At 49.3% G+C, this 17527-nt stretch overlaps 9 non-coding genes across 9 annotated transcripts; all 9 read right to left on the minus strand.

Moving 5' to 3' along the window:
* Nucleotides 1–112: 112 nt before the first annotated feature.
* LOC141232334 (U2 spliceosomal RNA) lies at nucleotides 113–303 on the minus strand. The gene has a single exon (XR_012298588.1). It is a non-coding gene; the product is annotated as a U2 spliceosomal RNA (small nuclear RNA).
* A 1115-nt stretch (nucleotides 304–1418) lies between these two features.
* LOC141231747 (U2 spliceosomal RNA) lies at nucleotides 1419–1609 on the minus strand. Its single transcript, XR_012298058.1, has one exon. It is a non-coding gene; the product is annotated as a U2 spliceosomal RNA (small nuclear RNA).
* A 1115-nt stretch (nucleotides 1610–2724) lies between these two features.
* On the minus strand, nucleotides 2725–2915 carry LOC141232335 (U2 spliceosomal RNA). The gene has a single exon (XR_012298589.1). It is a non-coding gene; the product is annotated as a U2 spliceosomal RNA (small nuclear RNA).
* A 7370-nt stretch (nucleotides 2916–10285) lies between these two features.
* Nucleotides 10286–10476, minus strand: LOC141231758 (U2 spliceosomal RNA). The gene has a single exon (XR_012298068.1). It is a non-coding gene; the product is annotated as a U2 spliceosomal RNA (small nuclear RNA).
* A 1115-nt stretch (nucleotides 10477–11591) lies between these two features.
* Nucleotides 11592–11782, minus strand: LOC141232337 (U2 spliceosomal RNA). Its single transcript, XR_012298591.1, has one exon. It is a non-coding gene; the product is annotated as a U2 spliceosomal RNA (small nuclear RNA).
* Nucleotides 11783–12900: 1118 nt separating this feature from the next.
* Nucleotides 12901–13091, minus strand: LOC141232338 (U2 spliceosomal RNA). The gene has a single exon (XR_012298592.1). It is a non-coding gene; the product is annotated as a U2 spliceosomal RNA (small nuclear RNA).
* A 1115-nt stretch (nucleotides 13092–14206) lies between these two features.
* Nucleotides 14207–14397, minus strand: LOC141231704 (U2 spliceosomal RNA). Its single transcript, XR_012298015.1, has one exon. It is a non-coding gene; the product is annotated as a U2 spliceosomal RNA (small nuclear RNA).
* A 1115-nt stretch (nucleotides 14398–15512) lies between these two features.
* LOC141232339 (U2 spliceosomal RNA) lies at nucleotides 15513–15703 on the minus strand. Its single transcript, XR_012298593.1, has one exon. It is a non-coding gene; the product is annotated as a U2 spliceosomal RNA (small nuclear RNA).
* A 1115-nt stretch (nucleotides 15704–16818) lies between these two features.
* LOC141232340 (U2 spliceosomal RNA) lies at nucleotides 16819–17009 on the minus strand. Its single transcript, XR_012298594.1, has one exon. It is a non-coding gene; the product is annotated as a U2 spliceosomal RNA (small nuclear RNA).
* Between the last annotated feature and the right edge of the window lie 518 nt (nucleotides 17010–17527).

Genomic DNA, 17527 nt, shown 5'->3' on the forward strand with positions numbered 1-17527 from the left:
ATGAGGAGAAGAAAAGCAAAGCCAAAGAGTCCATCCCAAAATCCGACAAACAAGCAAAATGAACAAAAAACATTGAATTCAATTCTTTCTGATTTTAGAAACTGCATTAAAGAAGGGGTGCACCGGTCCTGGAGATACTGCAATACCAGGTCAATGCGTGGAGTGGACAGAGCAAGCTCTTTTTCCATCTCCCTGTTCTAAAAATCCATTTAATATATGGTCCCCAGATAGGGGACGTATCAGATATTAAACTGATAAGAACAGATACTACACTTGATCTTAGCCAAAAGGCCGAGAAGCGATAACCAGAATTGGTTTCAAACTACGGAGCCACCCAAGGATCCTGAAAAGTCTATTTGTGGAGATGAGCTCCTGGACTCCCGTTAAGAAGACATGTTGTCAACCTCTAGATCCCTTACATGCCTGCACTTTTCGGCTTGCTGCTGCTGCAATCCACGCGTTTTAGATCTGCATAACTCCACCTCTTTAAACACAGCACCTTCACCCCCTGCTGTTCCCACCCGCCTCAACACCGTTGGAAGGGAGGAGAACCAATTAAGGCGGGGGGTGGGGTGGAACGAGCAGCTGTCTACCCTTAGCAGGAGGGCTCCTGATTACATACCTCTCCTGCTGCTGCTGCTGATCGCTGTCCAGCAGCAGACTGAAGGTGGCTGCTGCTGTGCACAGGTATATAAAGGCTCAGAGCCTATTATGACACGCGCAGCCAGCGTTCCATTGCCACATTCCATCTACAGCAGGCAGGATACCTGGCTGGCTGAATGTCGCTGAGAAGCTCACAGAGACCGCCATAAGCAACAGTTTAACAGAATGCCACAGACTAATCAACCAAACTTTTTGGGTTGGGTTCTCTTTTATAGTCTGCAGGCATTAAATGAAAGAAGTCAGTGTTCCAGCAGAAGGAGACAATGTTTCAGAAAAGGCATTGTAGCAAACCAAAAAAGAAATTTTAAGCGCAGCAGAGTAACCAGCGCACATACCTGTTAGCTCAGGTGAGTTTAAAAGGCTGCTGTTGATAACAAGGGCATTTGCTAAATAGATGGTGTGTGTGCAACAATATACTGAAAGGTCAATTATATTGTGCAGCTTATCTCACCACCTGTAGTTATTTAGGTGAAAGCTCCAAAATGCTTGCCTAATATGTCTGTTTATCCAAAAGGAAGTAAAAAGGGAGAGCTAGAAAGATAGCATTGCATCACATTACATGGCAATGCAATGCACAGTTGCTGAAGTTGAACCAAAATGAGCTTGTAATCTGGCTTCTGCAACTTTGAACATGAAAAATCCAATGAGGAGAAGAAAAGCAAAGCCAAAGAGTCCATCCCAAAATCCGACAAACAAGCAAAATGAACAAAAAACATTGAATTCAATTCTTTCTGATTTTAGAAACTGCATTAAAGAAGGGGTGCACCGGTCCTGGAGATACTGCAATACCAGGTCAATGCGTGGAGTGGACAGAGCAAGCTCTTTTTCCATCTCCCTGTTCTAAAAATCCATTTAATATATGGTCCCCAGATAGGGGACGTATCAGATATTAAACTGATAAGAACAGATACTGCACTTGATCTTAGCCAAAAGGCCGAGAAGCGATAACCAGAATTGGTTTCAAACTACGGAGCCACCCAAGGATCCTGAAAAGTCCATTTGTGGAGATGAGCTCCTGGACTCCCGTTAAGAAGACATGTTGTCAACCTCTAGATCCCTTACATGCCTGCACTTTTCGGCTTGCTGCTGCTGCAATCCACGCGTTTTAGATCTGCATAACTCCACCTCTTTAAACACAGCACCTTCACCCCCTGCTGTTCCCACCCGCCTCAACACCGTTGGAAGGGAGGAGAACCAATTAAGGCGGGGGGTGGGGTGGAACGAGCAGCTGTCTACCCTTAGCAGGAGGGCTCCTGATTACATACCTCTCCTGCTGCTGCTGCTGCTGGCTGTCCAGCAGCAGACTGAAGGTGGCTGCTGCTGTGCACAGGTATATAAAGGCTCAGAGCCTATTATGACACGCGCAGCCAGCGTTCCATTGCCACATTCCATCTACTGCAGGCAGGATACCTGGCTGGCTGAATGTCGCTGAGAAGCTCACAGAGACCGCCATAAGCAACAGTTTAACAGAATGCCACAGACTAATCAACCAAACTTTTTGGGTTGGGTTCTCTTTTATAGTCTGCAGGCATTAAATGAAAGAAGTCAGTGTTCCAGCAGAAGGAGACAACGTTTCAGAAAAGGCATTGTAGCAAACCAAAAAAGAAATTTTAAGCGCAGCAGAGTAACCAGCGCACATACCTGTTAGCTCAGGTGAGTTTAAAAGGCTGCTGTTGATAACAAGGGCATTTGCTAAATAGATGGTGTGTGTGCAACAATATACTGAAAGGTCAATTATATTGTGCAGCTTATCTCACCACCTGTAGTTATTTAGGTGAAAGCTCCAAAATGCTTGCCTAATATGTCTGTTTATCCAAAAGGAAGTAAAAAGGGAGAGCTAGAAAGATAGCATTGCATCACATTACATGGCAATGCAATGCACAGTTGCTGAAGTTGAACCAAAATGAGCTTGTAATCTGGCTTCTGCAACTTTGAACATGAAAAATCCAATGAGGAGAAGAAAAGCAAAGCCAAAGAGTCCATCCCAAAATCCGACAAACAAGCAAAATGAACAAAAAACATTGAATTCAATTCTTTCTGATTTTAGAAACTGCATTAAAGAAGGGGTGCACCGGTCCTGGAGATACTGCAATACCAGGTCAATGCGTGGAGTGGACAGAGCAAGCTCTTTTTCCATCTCCCTGTTCTAAAAATCCATTTAATATATGGTCCCCAGATAGGGGACGTATCAGATATTAAACTGATAAGAACAGATACTACACTTGATCTTAGCCAAAAGGCCGAGAAGCGATAACCAGAATTGGTTTCAAACTACGGAGCCACCCAAGGATCCTGAAAAGTCCATTTGTGGAGATGAGCTCCTGGACTCCCGTTAAGAAGACATGTTGTCAACCTCTAGATCCCTTACATGCCTGCACTTTTCGGCTTGCTGCTGCTGCAATCCACGCGTTTTAGATCTGCATAACTCCACCTCTTTAAACACAGCACCTTCACCCCCTGCTGTTCCCACCCGCCTCAACACCGTTGGAAGGGAGGAGAACCAATTAAGGCGGGGGGTGGAGTGGAACGAGCAGCTGTCTACCCTTAGCAGGAGGGCTCCTGATTACATACCTCTCCTGCTGCTGCTGCTGCTGGCTGTCCAGCAGCAGACTGAAGGTGGCTGCTGCTGTGCACAGGTGTTATGCACACGCCCGGGCTGAGCGGCGTGTGCGTGTGATTGTAGTGATTCCACTGGACCATGAACCGGAGAGTGCCTGGAGGGGCGTGACTAAGTATCTGGCCGATCCGACCAAGATGGCACGACGGCATACGACGCCAGTGCACCAGGGAGAAACCGGGCAGAGGGACCAGGTGCTACTCCAGGTCAAACTCCGGACACGGGGGTTGACCCACACAGGGATTACTGGATCAGGCTGGTTAGGCTGGCGCACAGACTGGAGGGTATAGGCAGGCACGACTGGTATGCAGGCAGGCGGGTAAAGGCAAGCGCAGCTAGAGTGCAGACAGGGAGGCACTAGCAGGTAGGAACACAGGCGGGATAGGACCCAGTACACACTGGGACTCAGGAACAATACAGGTAGAGGGGTACAGGCAAGCACAGCTAGAGTGCAGACAGGGAGGCACTAGCAGGTAGGAACACAGGCGGGATAGGACCCAGTACACACTGGGACTCAGGAACAGGCAGGTTAGGCTGGCACAGACTGGTGGATATAAGCAAACACGGCAGGTATGCAGATGGGTGGATACAGGCGAGTATGCAGGCAGGGAGGTACTGGCCGAAAGGACGGGCTGGAGCACAGAAAGGTTAAGACCCAGTACAGACTGGGTCACAGAACCGCAGATGCGGTAGACAACCACAGCAGAGAGGGAACGCCCGAAGCGGTGGGCAAGAACAGAGCAGGACAGGACTGCCGGAGCAGCGGGCAGAAGCAGGGCAGGACAGGACTGCCGGAGCAGCGGGCAGAAGCAGGGCAGGACAGGACTGCCGGAGCAGCGGGCAGAAGCAGGGCAGGACAGGACTGCCGGAGCAGCGGGCAGAAGCAGGGCAGGACAGGACTGCCGGAGCAGCGGGCAGAAGCAGGGCAGGACAGGACTGCCGGAGCAGCGGGCAGAAGCAGGGCAGGACAGGACTGCCGGAGCAGCGGGAAGAAGCAGGGCAGGACAGGACTGCCGGAGCAGTGAGCAAGGAGTCAGAGCAGGCTAGAACCGCCGGAGCGGTAAGCAAAGGAGTCAGAGCAGACTAGAACCGCCGGAGCGGTGAGCAAAGGAGTCAGAGCAGGCTAGAACCGCCGGAGCGGTGAGCAAAGGAGTCAGAGCAGGCTAGAACCGCCGGAGCGGTGAGCAAAGGAGTCAGAGCAGGCTAGGCTGAGTAGGGGGGACAGGGCTCTGTTCACACGGAACAGACAGGAAGGGAAAGGCAGAGCCAGACACCCACAGGGTACTTGCAGTGAAGTAGCGAGTGGACCACAAACTCACAAACGGGAGTACAGAGACAACAAGCAGGAGTTAGGTACGAGTTCAGACTCTGCAGAAAAAGGAAGGGAACGGACATAGAGGCAAAACAAGTAAAGGATAGGAGAGAGTTCAGACTGGAACTGAGTGTACGGAGGAGACCGACACTGCAGCAGGATACAGGAGCGGGTCTGGGAATACGGCCCCCAGAGAGGCAGGACGAACAGGCAAGGAGCGTGTTCAGACAGGACAGACAAGATACAGGAGCGGGTCTAGGTAATCAGCCCCTAGAAGGCGAGAGGAACAGGCTAGAAGCGTGTTCAGACAGGTCAGACAAGATACAGGAACAGGTCTAGGTAATCGGCCCCTAGAAGGCAGGAGGAACAGGCTAGGAGCGTGTTCAGACAGGTCAGACAGGATACAGGAACAGGTCTAGGTAATCGGCCCCTAGAAGGCAGGAGGAACAGGCTAGGAGCATGTTCAGACAGGCCTGGAAATACAGCCTCCAGGATAGGCAGACAAGAGAACACAGAACGGGACCTGGCACCTTCAGAGAGCAAGCACACACTGAAAGAAACACTATGCTCAGGCAGGGATAGATGGGCGCAGCTGAGCTATATACCAGGTGACAGACAGCAATAGGCTGAGGACGCACAAGAGGTGTGACCCACAGCAGGTACAAAAAAGCAGGAAGTGATCGGGCGCCGCCCTTAAGCAGCAGAAACAGACACAAACAGACAGCATGGAGGGAAGCCAGAGAGACATTCTGGACAGGAGATCAAGTGCGCGCTCTTGCACAGTGGGAGATGGACCACTATGCAAGGACGCCGCCAGGTATGTTACAGTACCCCCCCCCTTACGCCCCCTCTTCTTCAGGCCTGCCAGAATCTTCCGCAGGGAATTCGAGGACCAGTCGTTCACTTCAAGGAGATCACTTCCACTGTCCACAGGAAAAACTGATCTCATCTGGTTTGCTAGGATGCTACCTCCTATCCAGCCATCCTCAGCAACAGACGAAACGGGTGGAGTACCAGGAACAGCACACAAGGAAGTCTCTCTCCACATATTTTCAGGTGGCACCCCAGAGGGTACAGGAGACAACTGGAAGTCCTTCACCGGGTTGGAGGGGGACAGAGACTTGGGGGTAATCTCTGCTTCGAGGTACATCTTGTCAAGCTCACAGGAAGAAATAGACAGGTTATCAGGTACATAATGAGGAAAAGTCACTGTCTCTTTGTTATCTGGTGGTACCCCGGAGGATTCAGGAAACAACTGGAGGTCCTCCGCCGGGTCAGAAGAGTGCAGAGGCTCAGAGAAAACATCTGCTTCAGAGTACACTAGGTCGGACTCACTGGACGAAGCAGGCGAGGTATCGGGTACCGAGTATAGGAAAGTCTCTGTCCATTCACCACCAGGTGGCACCCCGAAGGGTTCTGGAGACAACTGGCGGTCCTCCGCCTGGTCAGAGGGGTGTAGAGACTCACGGGTAACCTCTGCTTCAGAGTACACTAGGTCGGACTCACTGGACGAAGCAAGCGAGGTATCAGATCTAGGATATAGGAGAGTCTCTGTCCATTCACCACCAGGTGGCACCCAGAAGGGTTCTGGAGACAACAGGAGGTCCTCCGCCTGGTCGGAGGGGTGTAGAGACTCGGGAGTAACCTCTGCTTCGGAGTACACTAGGTTGGACTCACTGGACGAAGCGAGCGAGGTATCAGGTACAGAGTATAGGAGAGTCTCTGTCCTTTCGCTACCAGGTAGCACCCCGAAGGGTTCGGGAGACAACTGGAGGTCCTCCGCCTGGTCGGAGGGGTGTAGAGACTCGGGGGTAACTACCACTTTGGGGTACCCATTGTCAGGCTCACAGGACGAAGCGGACAAAGTATCGAGTACCGGGTGTAGAGAAGTCTCTCTCCATTTGTCATCGAGTGGTATCCCGGAGGATTCAGGAGGCAACAGGGGGTCCTCCACCAGGTAGTAGAGGTGCACAGACTCTGAGGTAACCACAGCTTTGGAGCATCCTTGGACATGCACACCGGTTAAAGTGGGTGAAGCATCTGATGCCGGGTGCAGGAAGTTCTCCTGTGTGGAGTCTGGATGGGCAGAAGTCTCTTCGGGCAGGAGAACTGGTGCACTACCCACGCACATTACCCGTTGGGGCTTCTCCGGGATACAGGGAGATGAAGCTTCAGTAGGGACTTCAAGGTTGGGGTCAGGAGGTCTCAGGGAGGACAGACCCTGGCGTGACGGCTTGCCTCTATGTCTAGCACGTCTGGACTGCCTCTTGAGGTTGGGAGAAGTATTCCGGAAAGCGTAGTCACCCTGTGAGGATTCTGGGTGGGCAGTAGTCTCATTGGGCTGGAGGACTATTGCGCTACCCACACACATTACCCGTCGGGGCTGCTCCGGGATATTGGGAAGTGAAGCTTCAGCAGGGGCTTCAGGGTTAGGGTCCTCGAAGACCATACGAAAGGCCACCAGGAAGGCCTGCAGGTCAAGGACGACAGGATCCCATGCTTCCCATAGGGGGGTGACCCATTTCAAGGCATCACCCGCTAGGTAGTCAATCATAAAGGCCACTTTAGCCCAATCGGAAGGAAAATAGAGAGGGTAGGCCTTAAAGTGTAGCATGCATTGCTCCACAAATGCACGACACTGTCTTGGATCCCCATAGTAACGTGGCGGATCCGCAGGAACGAGAGCTGATAGATCCATCTGGACGGTGCGTAATTCGCCTGGAACTCAGCTAAGGGAAAAAAAAATATTTATTTATTTATTTTAATGCATGTATTCGCTGGAAAACTTCTCAGAGAGCGAAGGCCGTGGGGCTCAACGGGAACCATGGCCTGAGCATGCTGTTATGCACACGCCCGGGCTGAGCGGCGTGTGCGTGTGATTGTAGTGATTCCACTGGACCATGAACCGGAGAGTGCCTGGAGGGGCGTGACTAAGTATCTGGCCGATCCGACCAAGATGGCACGACGGCATACGACGCCAGTGCACCAGGGAGAAACCGGGCAGAGGGACCAGGTGCTACTCCAGGTCAAACTCCGGACACGGGGGTTGACCCACACAGGGATTACTGGATCAGGCTGGTTAGGCTGGCGCACAGACTGGAGGGTATAGGCAGGCACGACTGGTATGCAGGCAGGCGGGTAAAGGCAAGCGCAGCTAGAGTGCAGACAGGGAGGCACTAGCAGGTAGGAACACAGGCGGGATAGGACCCAGTACACACTGGGACTCAGGAACAATACAGGTAGAGGGGTACAGGCAAGCACAGCTAGAGTGCAGACAGGGAGGCACTAGCAGGTAGGAACACAGGCGGGATAGGACCCAGTACACACTGGGACTCAGGAACAGGCAGGTTAGGCTGGCACAGACTGGTGGATATAAGCAAACACGGCAGGTATGCAGATGGGTGGATACAGGCGAGTATGCAGGCAGGGAGGTACTGGCCGAAAGGACGGGCTGGAGCACAGAAAGGTTAAGACCCAGTACAGACTGGGTCACAGAACCGCAGATGCGGTAGACAACCACAGCAGAGAGGGAACGCCCGAAGCGGTGGGCAAGAACAGAGCAGGACAGGACTGCCGGAGCAGCGGGCAGAAGCAGGGCAGGACAGGACTGCCGGAGCAGCGGGCAGAAGCAGGGCAGGACAGGACTGCCGGAGCAGCGGGCAGAAGCAGGGCAGGACAGGACTGCCGGAGCAGCGGGCAGAAGCAGGGCAGGACAGGACTGCCGGAGCAGCGGGCAGAAGCAGGGCAGGACAGGACTGCCGGAGCAGCGGGCAGAAGCAGGGCAGGACAGGACTGCCGGAGCAGCGGGAAGAAGCAGGGCAGGACAGGACTGCCGGAGCAGTGAGCAAGGAGTCAGAGCAGGCTAGAACCGCCGGAGCGGTAAGCAAAGGAGTCAGAGCAGACTAGAACCGCCGGAGCGGTGAGCAAAGGAGTCAGAGCAGGCTAGAACCGCTGGAGCGGTGAGCAAAGGAGTCAGAGCAGGCTAGAACCGCCGGAGCGGTGAGCAAAGGAGTCAGAGCAGGCTAGGCTGAGTAGGGGGGACAGGGCTCTGTTCACACGGAACAGACAGGAAGGGAAAGGCAGAGCCAGACACCCACAGGGTACTTGCAGTGAAGTAGCGAGTGGACCACAAACTCACAAACGGGAGTACAGAGACAACAAGCAGGAGTTAGGTACGAGTTCAGACTCTGCAGAAAAAGGAAGGGAACGGACATAGAGGCAAAACAGGTAAAGGATAGGAGAGAGTTCAGACTGGAACTGAGTGTACGGAGGAGACCGACACTGCAGCAGGATACAGGAGCGGGTCTGGGAATACGGCCCCCAGAGAGGCAGGACGAACAGGCAAGGAGCGTGTTCAGACAGGACAGACAAGATACAGGAGCGGGTCTAGGTAATCAGCCCCTAGAAGGCGAGAGGAACAGGCTAGAAGCGTGTTCAGACAGGTCAGACAAGATACAGGAACAGGTCTAGGTAATCGGCCCCTAGAAGGCAGGAGGAACAGGCTAGGAGCGTGTTCAGACAGGTCAGACAAGATACAGGAACAGGTCTAGGTAATCGGCCCCTAGAAGGCAGGAGGAACAGGCTAGGAGCATGTTCAGACAGGCCTGGAAATACAGCCTCCAGGATAGGCAGACAAGAGAACACAGAACGGGACCTGGCACCTTCAGAGAGCAAGCACACACTGAAAGAAACACTATGCTCAGGCAGGGATAGATGGGCGCAGCTGAGCTATATACCAGGTGACAGACAGCAATAGGCTGAGGACGTACAAGAGGTGTGACCCACAGCAGGTACAAAAAAGCAGGAAGTGATCGGGCGCCGCCCTTAAGCAGCAGAAACAGACACAAACAGACAGCATGGAGGGAAGCCAGAGAGACATTCTGGACAGGAGATCAAGTGCGCGCTCATGCACAGTGGGAGATGGACCACTATGCAAGGACGCCGCCAGGTATGTTACAACAGGTATATAAAGGCTCAGAGCCTATTATGACACGCGCAGCCAGCGTTCCATTGCCACATTCCATCTACTGCAGGCAGGATACCTGGCTGGCTGAATGTCGCTGAGAAGCTCACAGAGACCGCCATAAGCAACAGTTTAACAGAATGCCACAGACTAATCAACCAAACTTTTTGGGTTGGGTTCTCTTTTATAGTCTGCAGGCATTAAATATAAGAAGTCAGTGTTCCAGCAGAAGGAGACAACGTTTCAGAAAAGGCATTGTAGCAAACCAAAAAAGAAATTTTAAGCGCAGCAGAGTAACCAGCGCACATACCTGTTAGCTCAGGTGAGTTTAAAAGGCTGCTGTTGATAACAAGGGCATTTGCTAAATAGATGGTGTGTGTGCAACAATATACTGAAAGGTCAATTATATTGTGCAGCTTATCTCACCACCTGTAGTTATTTAGGTGAAAGCTCCAAAATGCTTGCCTAATATGTCTGTTTATCCAAAAGGAAGTAAAAAGGGAGAGCTAGAAAGATAGCATTGCATCACATTACATGGCAATGCAATGCAAAGTTGCTGAAGTTGAACCAAAATGAGCTTGTAACCTGGCTTCTGCAACTTTGAACATGAAAAATCCAATGAGGAGAAGAAAAGCAAAGCCAAAGAGTCCATCCCAAAATCCGACAAACAAGCAAAATGAACAAAAAACATTGAATTCAATTCTTTCTGATTTTAGAAACTGCATTAAAGAAGGGGTGCACCGGTCCTGGAGATACTGCAATACCAGGTCAATGCGTGGAGTGGACAGAGCAAGCTCTTTTTCCATCTCCCTGTTCTAAAAATCCATTTAATATATGGTCACCAGATAGGGGACGTATCAGATATTAAACTGATAAGAACAGATACTACACTTGATCTTAGCCAAAAGGCCGAGAAGCGATAACCAGAATTGGTTTCAAACTACGGAGCCACCCAAGGATCCTGAAAAGTCCATTTGTGGAGATGAGCTCCTGGACTCCCGTTAAGAAGACATGTTGTCAACCTCTAGATCCCTTACATGCCTGCACTTTTCGGCTTGCTGCTGCTGCAATCCACGCGTTTTAGATCTGCATAACTCCACCTCTTTAAACACAGCACCTTCACCCCCTGCTGTTCCCACCCGCCTCAACACCGTTGGAAGGGAGGAGAACCAATTAAGGCGGGGGGTGGGGTGGAACGAGCAGCTGTCTACCCTTAGCAGGAGGGCTCCTGATTACATACCTCTCCTGCTGCTGCTGCTGCTGGCTGTCCAGCAGCAGACTGAAGGTGGCTGCTGCTGTGCACAGGTATATAAAGGCTCAGAGCCTATTATGACACGCGCAGCCAGCGTTCCATTGCCACATACCATCTACTGCAGGCAGGATACCTGGCTGGCTGAATGTCGCTGAGAAGCTCACAGAGACCGCCATAAGCAACAGTTTAACAGAATGCCACAGACTAATCAACCAAACTTTTTGGGTTGGGTTCTCTTTTATAGTCTGCAGGCATTAAATGAAAGAAGTCAGTTTTCCAGCAGAAGGAGACAACGTTTCAGAAAAGGCATTGTAGCAAACCAAAAAAGAAATTTTAAGCGCAGCAGAGTAACCAGCGCACATACCTGTTAGCTCAGGTGAGTTTAAAAGGCTGCTGTTGATAACAAGGGCATTTGCTAAATAGATGGTGTGTGTGCAACAATATACTGAAAGGTCAATTATATTGTGCAGCTTATCTCACCACCTGTAGTTATTTAGGTGAAAGCTCCAAAATGCTTGCCTAATATGTCTGTTTATCCAAAAGGAAGTAAAAAGGGAGAGCTAGAAAGATAGCATTGCATCACATTACATGGCAATGCAATGCACAGTTGCTGAAGTTGAACCAAAATGAGCTTGTAATCTGGCTTCTGCAACTTTGAACATGAAAAATCCAATGAGGAGAAGAAAAGCAAAGCCAAAGAGTCCATCCCAAAATCCGACAAACAAGCAAAATGAACAAAAAACATTGAATTCAATTCTTTCTGATTTTAGAAACTGCATTAAAGAAGGGGTGCACCGGTCCTGGAGATACTGCAATACCAGGTCAATGCGTGGAGTGGACAGAGCAAGCTCTTTTTCCATCTCCCTGTTCTAAAAATCCATTTAATATATGGTCCCCAGATAGGGGACGTATCAGATATTAAACTGATAAGAACAGATACTACACTTGATCTTAGCCAAAAGGCCGAGAAGCGATAACCAGAATTGGTTTCAAACTACGGAGCCACCCAAGGATCCTGAAAAGTCCATTTGTGGAGATGAGCTCCTGGACTCCCTTTAAGAAGACATGTTGTCAACCTCTAGATCCCTTACATGCCTGCACTTTTCGGCTTGCTGCTGCTGCTGCAATCCACGCGTTTTAGATCTGCATAACTCCACCTCTTTAAACACAGCACCTTCACCCCCTGCTGTTCCCACCCGCCTCAACACCGTTGGAAGGGAGGAGAACCAATTAAGGCGGGGGGTGGGGTGGAACGAGCAGCTGTCTACCCTTAGCAGGAGGGCTCCTGATTACATACCTCTCCTGCTGCTGCTTCTGCTGGCTGTCCAGCAGCAGACTGAAGGTGGCTGCTGCTGTGCACAGGTATATAAAGGCTCAGAGCCTATTATGACACGCGCAGCCAGCGTTCCATTGCCACATTCCATCTACTGCAGGCAGGATACCTGGCTGGCTGAATGTCACTGAGAAGCTCACAGAGACCGCCATAAGCAACAGTTTAACAGAATGCCACAGACTAATCAACCAAACTTTTTGGGTTGGGTTCTCTTTTATAGTCTGCAGGCATTAAATGAAAGAAGTCAGTGTTCCAGCAGAAGGAGACAACGTTTCAGAAAAGGCATTGTAGCAAACCAAAAAAGAAATTTTAAGCGCAGCAGAGTAACCAGCGCACATACCTGTTAGCTCAGGTGAGTTTAAAAGGCTGCTGTTGATAACAAGGGCATTTGCTAAATAGATGGTGTGTGTGCAACAATATACTGAAAGGTCAATTATATTGTGCAGCTTATCTCACCACCGGTAGTTATTTAGGTGAAAGCTCCAAAATGCTTGCCTAATATGTCTGTTTATCCAAAAGGAAGTAAAAAGGGAGAGCTAGAAAGATAGCATTGCATCACATTACATGGCAATGCAATGCACAGTTGCTGAAGTTGAACCAAAATGAGCTTGTAATCTGGCTTCTGCAACTTTGAACATGAAAAATCCAATGAGGAGAAGAAAAGCAAAGCCAAAGAGTCCATCCCAAAATCCGACAAACAAGCAAAATGAACAAAAAACATTGAATTCAATTCTTTCTGATTTTAGAAACTGCATTAAAGAAGGGGTGCACCGGTCCTGGAGATACTGCAATACCAGGTCAATGCGTGGAGTGGACAGAGCAAGCTCTTTTTCCATCTCCCTGTTCTAAAAATCCATTTAATATATGGTCCCCAGATAGGGGACGTATCAGATATTAAACTGATAAGAACAGATACTACACTTGATCTTAGCCAAAAGGCCGAGAAGCGATAACCAGAATTGGTTTCAAACTACGGAGCCACCCAAGGATCCTGAAAAGTCCATTTGTGGAGATGAGCTCCTGGACTCCCGTTAAGAAGACATGTTGTCAACCTCTACATCCCTTACATGCCTGCACTTTTCGGCTTGCTGCTGCTGCAATCCACGCGTTTTAGATCTGCATAACTCCACCTCTTTAAACACAGCACCTTCACCCCCTGCTGTTCCCACCCGCCTCAACACCGTTGGAAGGGAGGAGAACCAATTAAGGCGGGGGGTGGGGTGGAACGAGCAGCTGTCTACCCTTAGCAGGAGGGCTCCTGATTACATACCTCTCCTGCTGCTGCTGCTGCTGGCTGTCCAGCAGCAGACTGAAGGTGGCTGCTGCTGTGCACAGGTATATAAAGGCTCAGAGCCTATTATGACACGCGCAGCCAGCGTTCCATTGCCACATTCCATCTACTGCAGGCAGGATACCTGGCTGGCTGAATGTCGCTGAGAAGCTCACAGAGACCGCCATAAGCAACAGTTTAACAGAATGCCACAGACTAATCAACCAAACTTTTTGGGTTGGGTTCTCTTTTATAGTCTGCAGGCATTAAATGAAAGAAGTCAGTGTTCCAGCAGAAGGAGACAACGTTTCAGAAAAGGCATTGTAGCAAACCAAAAAAGAAATTTTAAGCGCAGCAGAGTAACCAGCGCACATACCTGTGAGCTCAGGTGAGTTTAAAAGGCTGCTGTTGATAACAAGGGCATTTGCTAAATAGATGGTGTGTGTGCAACAATATACTGAAAGGTCAATTATATTGTGCAGCTTATCTCACCACCTGTAGTTATTTAGGTGAAAGCTCCAAAATGCTTGCCTAATATGTCTGTTTATCCAAAAGGAAGTAAAAAGGGAGAGCTAGAAAGATAGCATTGCATCACATTACATGGCAATGCAATGCACAGTTGCTGAAGTTGAACCAAAATGAGCTTGTAATCTGGCTTCTGCAACTTTGAACATGAAAAATCCAATGAGGAGAAGAAAAGCAAAGCCAAAGAGTCCATCCTAAAATCCGACAAACAAGCAAAATGAACAAAAAACATTGAATTCAATTCTTTCTGATTTTAGAAACTGCATTAAAGAAGGGGTGCACCGGTCCTGGAGATACTGCAATACCAGGTCAATGCGTGGAGTGGACAGAGCAAGCTCTTTTTCCATCTCCCTGTTCTAAAAATCCATTTAATATATGGTCCCCAGATAGGGGACGTATCAGATATTAAACTGATAAGAACAGATACTACACTTGATCTTAGCCAAAAGGCTGAGAAGCGATAACCAGAATTGGTTTCAAACTACGGAGCCACCCAAGGATCCTGAAAAGTCCATTTGTGGAGATGAGCTCCTGGACTCCCGTTAAGAAGACATGTTGTCAACCTCTAGATCCCTTACATGCCTGCACTTTTCGGCTTGCTGCTGCTGCAATCCACGCGTTTTAGATCTGCATAACTCCACCTCTTTAAACACAGCACCTTCACCCCCTGCTGTTCCCACCCGCCTCAACACCGTTGGAAGGGAGGAGAACCAATTAAGGCGGGGGGTGGGGTGGAACGAGCAGCTGTCTACCCTTAGCAGGAGGGCTCCTGATTACATACCTCTCCTGCTGCTGCTGCTGCTGGCTGTCCAGCAGCAGACTGAAGGTGGCTGCTGCTGTGCACAGGTATATAAAGGCTCAGAGCCTATTATGACACGCGCAGCCAGCGTTCCATTGCCACATTCCATCTACTGCAGGCAGGATACCTGGCTGGCTGAATGTCGCTGAGAAGCTCACAGAGACCGCCATAAGCAACAGTTTAACAGAATGCCACAGACTAATCAACCAAACTTTTTGGGTTGGGTTCTCTTTTATAGTCTGCAGGCATTAAATGAAAGAAGTCAGTGTTCCAGCAGAAGGAGACAACGTTTCAGAAAAGGCATTGTAGCAAACCAAAAAAGAAATTTTAAGCGCAGCAGAGTAACCAGCGCACATACCTGTTAGCTCAGGTGAGTTTAAAAGGCTGCTGTTGATAACAAGGGCATTTGCTAAATAGATGGTGTGTGTGCAACAATATACTGAAAGGTCAATTATATTGTGCAGCTTATCTCACCACCTGTAGTTATTTAGGTGAAAGCTCCAAAATGCTTGCCTAATATGTCTGTTTATCCAAAAGGAAGTAAAAAGGGAGAGCTAAAGAGATAGCATTGCATCACATTACATGGCAATGCAATGCACAGTTGCTGAAGTTGAACCAAAATGAGCTTGTAATCTGGCTTCTGCAACTTTGAACATGAAAAATCCAATGAGGAGAAGAAAAGCAAAGCCAAAGAGTCCATCCCAAAATCCGACAAACAAGCAAAATGAACAAAAAACATTGAATTCAATTCTTTCTGATTTTAGAAACTGCATTAAAGAAGGGGTGCACCGGTCCTGGAGATACTGCAATACCAGGTCAATGCGTGGAGTGGACAGAGCAAGCTCTTTTTCCATCTCCCTGTTCTAAAAATCCATTTAATATATGGTCCCCAGATAGGGGACGTATCAGATATTAAACTGATAAGAACAGATACTACACTTGATCTTAGCCAAAAGGCCGAGAAGCGATAACCAGAATTGGTTTCAAACTACGGAGCCACCCAAGGATCCTGAAAAGTCCATTTGTGGAGATGAGCTCCTGGACTCCCGTTAAGAAGACATGTTGTCAACCTCTAGATCCCTTACATGCCTGCACTTTTCGGCTTGCTGCTGCTGCAATCCACGCGTTTTAGATCTGCATAACTCCACCTCTTTAAACACAGCACCTTCACCCCCTGCTGTTCCCACCCGCCTCAACACCGTTGGAAGGGAGGAGAACCAATTAAGGCGGGGGGTGGGGTGGAACGAGCAGCTGTCTACCCTTAGCAGGAGGGCTCCTGATTACATACCTCTCCTGCTGCTGCTGCTGCTGGCTGTCCAGCAGCAGACTGAAGGTGGCTGCTGCTGTGCACAGGTATATAAAGGCTCAGAGCCTATTATGACACGCGCAGCCAGCGTTCCATTGCCACATTCCATCTACTGCAGGCAGGATACCTGGCTGGCTGAATGTCGCTGAGAAGCTCACAGAGACCGCCATAAGCAACAGTTTAACAGAATGCCACAGACTAATCAACCAAACTTTTTGGGTTGGGTTCTCTTTTATAGTCTGCAGGCATTAAATGAAAGAAGTCAGTGTTCCAGCAGAAGGAGACAACGTTTCAGAAAAGGCATTGTAGCAAACCAAAAAAGAAATTTTAAGCGCAGCAGAGTAACCAGCGCACATACCTGTTAGCTCAGGTGAGTTTAAAAGGCTGCTGTTGATAACAAGGGCATTTGCTAAATAGATGGTGTGTGTGCAACAATATACTGAAAGGTCAATTATATTGTGCAGCTTATCTCACCACCTGTAGTTATTTAGGTGAAAGCTCCAAAATGCTTGCCTAATATGTCTGTTTATCCAAAAGGAAGTAAAAAGGGAGAGCTAGAAAGATAGCATTGCATCACATTACATGGCAATGCAATGCACAGTTGCTGAAGTTGAACCAAAATGAGCTTGTAATCTGGCTTCTGCAACTTTGAACATGAAAAATCCAATGAGGAGAAGAAAAGCAAAGCCAAAGAGTCCATCCCAAAATCCGACAAACAAGCAAAATGAACAAAAAACATTGAATTCAATTCTTTCTGATTTTAGAAACTGCATTAAAGAAGGGGTGCACCGGTCCTGGAGATACTGCAATACCAGGTCAATGCGTGGAGTGGACAGAGCAAGCTCTTTTTCCATCTCCCTGTTCTAAAAATCCATTTAATATATGGTCCCCAGATAGGGGACGTATCAGATATTAAACTGATAAGAACAGATACTACACTTGATCTTAGCCAAAAGGCCGAGAAGCGATAACCAGAATTGGTTTCAAACTACGGAGCCACCCAAGGATCCTGAAAAGTCCATTTGTGGAGATGAGCTCCTGGACTCCCTTTAAGAAGACATGTTGTCAACCTCTAGATCCCTTACATGCCTGCACTTTTCGGCTTGCTGCTGCTGCTGCAATCCACGCGTTTTAGATCTGCATAACTCCACCTCTTTAAACACAGCACCTTCACCCCCTGCTGTTCCCACCCGCCTCAACACCGTTGGAAGGGAGGAGAACCAATTAAGGCGGGGGGTGGGGTGGAACGAGCAGCTGTCTACCCTTAGCAGGAGGGCTCCTGATTACATACCTCTCCTGCTGCTGCTTCTGCTGGCTGTCCAGCAGCAGACTGAAGGTGGCTGCTGCTGTGCACAGGTATATAAAGGCTCAGAGCCTATTATGACACGCGCAGCCAGCGTTCCATTGCCACATTCCATCTACTGCAGGCAGGATACCTGGCTGGCTGAATGTCGCTGAGAAGCTCACAGAGACCGCCATAAGCAACA

This window comes from Phyllobates terribilis, unplaced genomic scaffold, assembly GCF_046119375.1.
Source record: "Phyllobates terribilis strain yellow unplaced genomic scaffold, ASM4611937v1 Scaffold_538__1_contigs__length_1162401, whole genome shotgun sequence".
NCBI lineage: Eukaryota > Metazoa > Chordata > Amphibia > Anura > Dendrobatidae > Phyllobates > Phyllobates terribilis.